The sequence below is a fragment of the Sinocyclocheilus anshuiensis genome, unplaced genomic scaffold (assembly GCF_001515605.1).
Source record: "Sinocyclocheilus anshuiensis isolate Anshui unplaced genomic scaffold, SAMN03320099.WGS_v1.1 scaffold2310, whole genome shotgun sequence".
Lineage (NCBI taxonomy): Eukaryota > Metazoa > Chordata > Actinopteri > Cypriniformes > Cyprinidae > Sinocyclocheilus > Sinocyclocheilus anshuiensis.
The window spans coordinates 254,362-259,585 of NW_015557685.1; the positions used below are offsets into that span (position 1 = coordinate 254,362).

General features: G+C 38.4%; 1 long non-coding RNA gene across 1 annotated transcript; it reads right to left on the minus strand.

Annotated features, from left to right (window-relative positions):
- Nucleotides 1–293: 293 nt before the first annotated feature.
- On the minus strand, nucleotides 294–4,487 carry LOC107679323 (uncharacterized). Its single transcript, XR_001633041.1, has 3 exons — nucleotides 4,361–4,487; nucleotides 2,178–2,212; nucleotides 294–391 (listed from the first exon to the last, which is right to left on the minus strand). It is a non-coding gene; the product is annotated as an uncharacterized LOC107679323 (long non-coding RNA).
- Between the last annotated feature and the right edge of the window lie 737 nt (nucleotides 4,488–5,224).

The window sequence follows — 5,224 nt, forward strand, 5'->3', positions numbered from 1 at the left end:
ATAAAGTTTGCATCAAGGGCAGCCTGTGATATCAAGACATTGAATTAAATTACTTTGGATTTTAAAATATGTTTGTAAGACTCATAAATAAGAATCGCAATGTAGGCCTACTTTGTTTATCTGTGGGAAGGTTATAAAGTAACATCATCGTTCGGCCGGTTCTGAGGTTCCATACAGAAAGAGAGAGTGACTGTGAGATGTACTGCTAGATAACATAAAAGGGAATAATGGAGATGTGTGCAAGGTCTTTGAAAACTGCTGAAGGCCTGTGATGAAATGAAGGCACTCTTGCGATTTGAAATGTTCAGGAAGCAGAATGGAGGGGCGTTGTCTTCTCTCACATAATGCACTGAGTGGAATGTGAAACCTGCAGAGATGATCCAGAAGAGATCTACCTCCACAAAAAGACACCATATCACTCACATATCAGAAGCGCTGCCCCCATGTTTATACCCCAGCACTTTTATCTCACTCTGCATGCATCATATCACCGTGAGAAGGAGGAGGGCAGAGACTGGGAGCACTGATATGGGCTCTACCTCACCTCGCAATCTCTCTCCATCTCTATTGCAAGTGCATCATAAAAATGGGGGTTTTGCTGGAGTAAATTAACAAGAGCCCTTGATATGCAGATCAGCGCCTATTAATCAAAGAAATGAGATTAGGATTTCAAATGGGGATGAAGAAAGCCTCCACTATCTTGCTGGAGTGTCATGTTTAATAACGTGGAACGGCACTGTAATTCACAGGCACGGCAGGCCCAGGAGGAGAGACCAACCCTCGGCAGGTCCCTGCTCTGCGTCAGGTGACCCTGGAAGCTCGCGCTGGGGTGAAGGGAAACACCCGACATAGAGAGGGAGCGTGGAGGAGAGGGGAAGAGATAGAAGGGAATCAAAAGAGCATGTTCCTACGGGAAAGTGGAGGCCCTGTTCATTTGGCTTTGATGTTAAAGTGTCTTGCCGTGCTCGGTGGGGCCGGGTCTACGCAGCACATAAATAATGGCTGGCTAAATGTAGAATCTGCTCACTCATGCTGGCGAACTGACAGAACGGTCGGTGTGCGTGTTTAAGGCATGAGGTGGATGCACAGGTTCATCCGCACACAAAGAAACATGCACATAAACACATATTAACATTACCGTTCAAAAGTTTGGGGTCAGTGCGTTTTTTTCCCCCAAGAAATTAATATTTTTATTCAACAAGGATGTATAAAATTGACCAAATGTGACAGTAGAAACATTTATAATGTTACAAAATGTCCGATTTTAAATAAATGCAGTTCTTTTGAATTTTATATTCATCAAAAAATCCTGGAAAAAAAAAGTATCATGGTTTCCACCAAAATATTAAGCAGCGCAACCGTTTTCAAAATGGTTAATAAGTAATGTTTCTTGAGTACAAATTAGCATATTAGTAAGATTTCTAAAGGATCACTGAAGACTGGAGTAATGGTGTTATTTTACATTTGAATAACATTTCACCGTCTTACTGTATATTTGATCAAAAAATGTTTTGATGAGCATAAGAGACTTCTTTCAGTACATGCGAATGTTTGTGCACATCTATAAAGGAGAAACTTTGCTTAAAGAGAGATGAGAGTAAAAAGGCAAAAAGATTTAATAGTTGACGTGGAATGTCATATTAATAATGCTAAATGCATAAATAATAATAATAATCTAGCGTAGCGTTAGTTCTGGCAGGTCACGTTAGTCAAGCTCTCATCAGCTGACTCTCAGCTGATCCCCATCAACCTATGGGAATACGACACCTATCTTAGCATTCATATATAAGGTCCCGCAGTAGTATCAGCAGTTTTCGCATTGCTCAATAGCTAATTACCCTCCTCCATCCCCAACTCCTCCTCTGTCAGTCAGGATTCAGCCTTCTGATTCTCCTTTGAATCAGACTAATTCTAAAATGTGTACATAACATTATTGAACTTTATCGATATCTGCAATACATTTATGTTGGTTCTGTTCTGTTTACCCTGGGTGGGTTATCGCTGCTCTCCCTGCTCTCATCCATGCTAGGCTGCATGGATGCGCAGGGAGTTCTTGCCCAGAACGGAACCATACAGCCAATCCAAACTGTATGCTAATTGTCAATCATCTTTGACGATAGTGGTCCTGACAGAAATAATAATAATAACGATACTTTTAAACTCTCTGAATAACTCACCGTATCATGTATGTGCACATACAGTCCTCTTCCTCCTTCAAAAAACAAGAAATTTAATTTGTTAGACACAGATCTTTAAAAAAAAAAAAAGGCTTGCTCTGACTGAGTTAAGTCATTTTAAGTTTTAGGATCATGATTTAGTTTATTATAGATCAAATATAATTTAAAAGTTACCTCTCCTTCAGAAGTCACAGCGTAGATTTTAAACTGCTGTTGTATTTATCCGATGTTCTTATGTATTTAAATGGTCTTTGCAGTTTCAAGTTTAATAAAATATGTACACTAGTATTAAAACGTTTGGTGTCTGCAAGATTTTTCTTTTAAATAAATACTTTTATTCAACAAGGATGCACTAAATCGATCAAAAGGGACATTGAAGACATTTAGAATATTACAAAAGATGTCTATTTCAAATACATGTTGTAAAAATTGCACTGACCCCAAATTTTTAAACAGTAGTGCAAGAAAACAGAGAATAATATTTGTAGACCCCTACAAAGTTTGTGTTCTAAAACCTTTAACCTGATTTTGTTTTGTTTGCTACCTTTTGTTACCTTTATTGTTTTAAAAGATTACTATTCTTATTCTTTTCAGAATGTAAAATTTACAAAATATTTATGTAACATAATTCAATTTTTTTAATATATCTTTTAAATATTCTTTAATTTTTATTATATTTAGTATTCTTTTTAACATTTCATTTAGTTTTTTTATTGTATTTTATTTTACCACACACCTCTGATAGGTGCTAAGAATGTGCCTTTGTGAATGGTTAGTTAGATTATTTCCAACCTCTTATTTAATGACTGCTGACAAACGAAAATCTCAAGATTCACCTAAGTTTCAGTTTAAACATTTTCTAAGTACAACCAAAGAGTGCTACAATTATCCCTGCTCTAGCCTACTGCTAAGCTCTTAAACATGGCCTTAAACACTGAGTTGTCTCACTGCCTGCTCACAATTGATTTTGACAATCTTTTCGCCATTGGGAAAAACACATAACTCACTGATGACTGTGGGCCTGCACTCCTCGGCTCCTTGGGAACCACAGAAATTATGCTAGCATTAATGTTTAATATTGCCAGGGACTCGAGAGATGCACATGTGTGCAAGGTCCTTTGTCTTTGTGTCAAGCGAAATGTGCTTCGATGCAAGGCAAAAATCATTTCAAATGGAGGACAAGGAGAGAGAGAGAGTGCTTCCCCTTGGTCACCTCATGGTGAATAATGCAGAAAGGGGGGAAAGATGACGACTGGGCCTGCACAAACAGACGAGGCCTCGGTAAGGCCAGGCCCACTGAGAGCTGACCCACACAATTTCCTTACATCTGCTCAGTGTATTGAAAACAACATTTTGCAGTCTCAGAACTGCAATTATTGAGATGTATGTGTGCTTACTGCATGTAATCAGATAAGCGTGTCTGCTTGTAGCAGGTATTAACGGGACAGTGCACACGATAATAAAGTTACCAATAACAAAGCCATTATCTACACACCTGTATGGCTTTCTGTGAGTTTTAGAGGGATTTGGACCACGGTGACCGTGATTTCACCAAGTACAACATGTTCCTGGATCAACATCCTTGTTGATCCTGGAACAACATTCCAATTAACCAATCAGAGTTGAGAGATAACTTTTCAGGAAATGTCTGTTTTAGGCTTACAATCAGGGTTAGGTGCTTCTACACCATTGGTAATCAGCTATCATTTCACACTGATTTTAGGAATAAATTATGGCTAGGGTTAGGTTTAGGGATTGGGTTTAGTCTATATTCTTGGACAGTAATGTTGATCCAGGATCAACAAAAGATGTTGATCCAGGAACATGTCTTACTTGGCAAAATCACGGCGACCTTTGGACCACTTTATTCGTGGGGACAATGACAATTCAGTGACCATGGGCTTCAAGCTCCAAAAAAATGTCAAAAAGCACCATAAAAGTACCATAAACCTGTTTCATAAATCTCACATGCTGTTTTCCAAGTCTTCTTGAGCAATAGGCCTACTACAGTGTTGTGTGAGGAAAAGTCCAACATTTTAATCACATCTTAGCCTTCTATATCAAACATTGTCTAAACAATGTCATTACCTTTTGTAATGGAAACCAATAACTTTTTATGTGTTTGATTTTGTTATTATAAACATACAGATTGATCGCTGCTATGAATTGTGAACAGAAATTACCTGAACGTACGTAGTTTGCAGCCTGAATTTCATATTCGATGAGCTGAAATGCGGCAAAATAACGCCAAAAAAAATATTTCTCTCCACTGATATGTCCTCGCGAGCTACGCGCAAAAACACATAAGCCCACCCGTTGTCCGATTGTAAATGACTCTTATGAGTCGGCTCTTTTAATGAATCGTTCAAAACAGTAGCCAATATTCGCAAAACGTATCAGTATTATTATGTTTCATATGACAACATGTAGTTAAAGATTTTGTAACAAATCATGTTTAACAAAACACACACCCATATACGTATAAAAGTGTGGGCTCAGTAATATTTTTTTAAAGGGGTTATATGATGCTTTTTTAAAGATCATTATTTTGTGTATTTGGTGTAACGGACTACTGTCAGGATCATGGACTGTCTGTGTCATGTTTTGGCCCTGTTTCTGTTCCCTTATTTGGTCATGTTCCTGTCCTCGTTTTGTTAATTAGTTTGATTATGATCCCATGCACCTGTGTTCCCCAATCATCCCCTGTATTTAAGTCCTAGTCTGTGCAGTCTTTTTCTGTCGGGTCTACTTGTTGTCTACGTGTGTTGCTCAAGCTCCTGTTGTGGATTATTCCCAGTGTTTCTTTGATTAAATACTGTTAAACGTTTCCTCGTCACTCCAGCGTGTTCCCTGAACAGCGTGACGTGACAATAGGGGTGATGTGAGCAGATTTTTTTGTGGAAGTTAATAGTCTGGCAGCAGAATTTTGAATGTACTTCAGACGAAAGATGAAGTGAGCTGGTAAGCCAGAATAAAAGAGCGTTACAATAGTCAAGGCGAGCGGTAATAAACGCATGAACTAATGATTCCGCATCTTTTCTACTGAG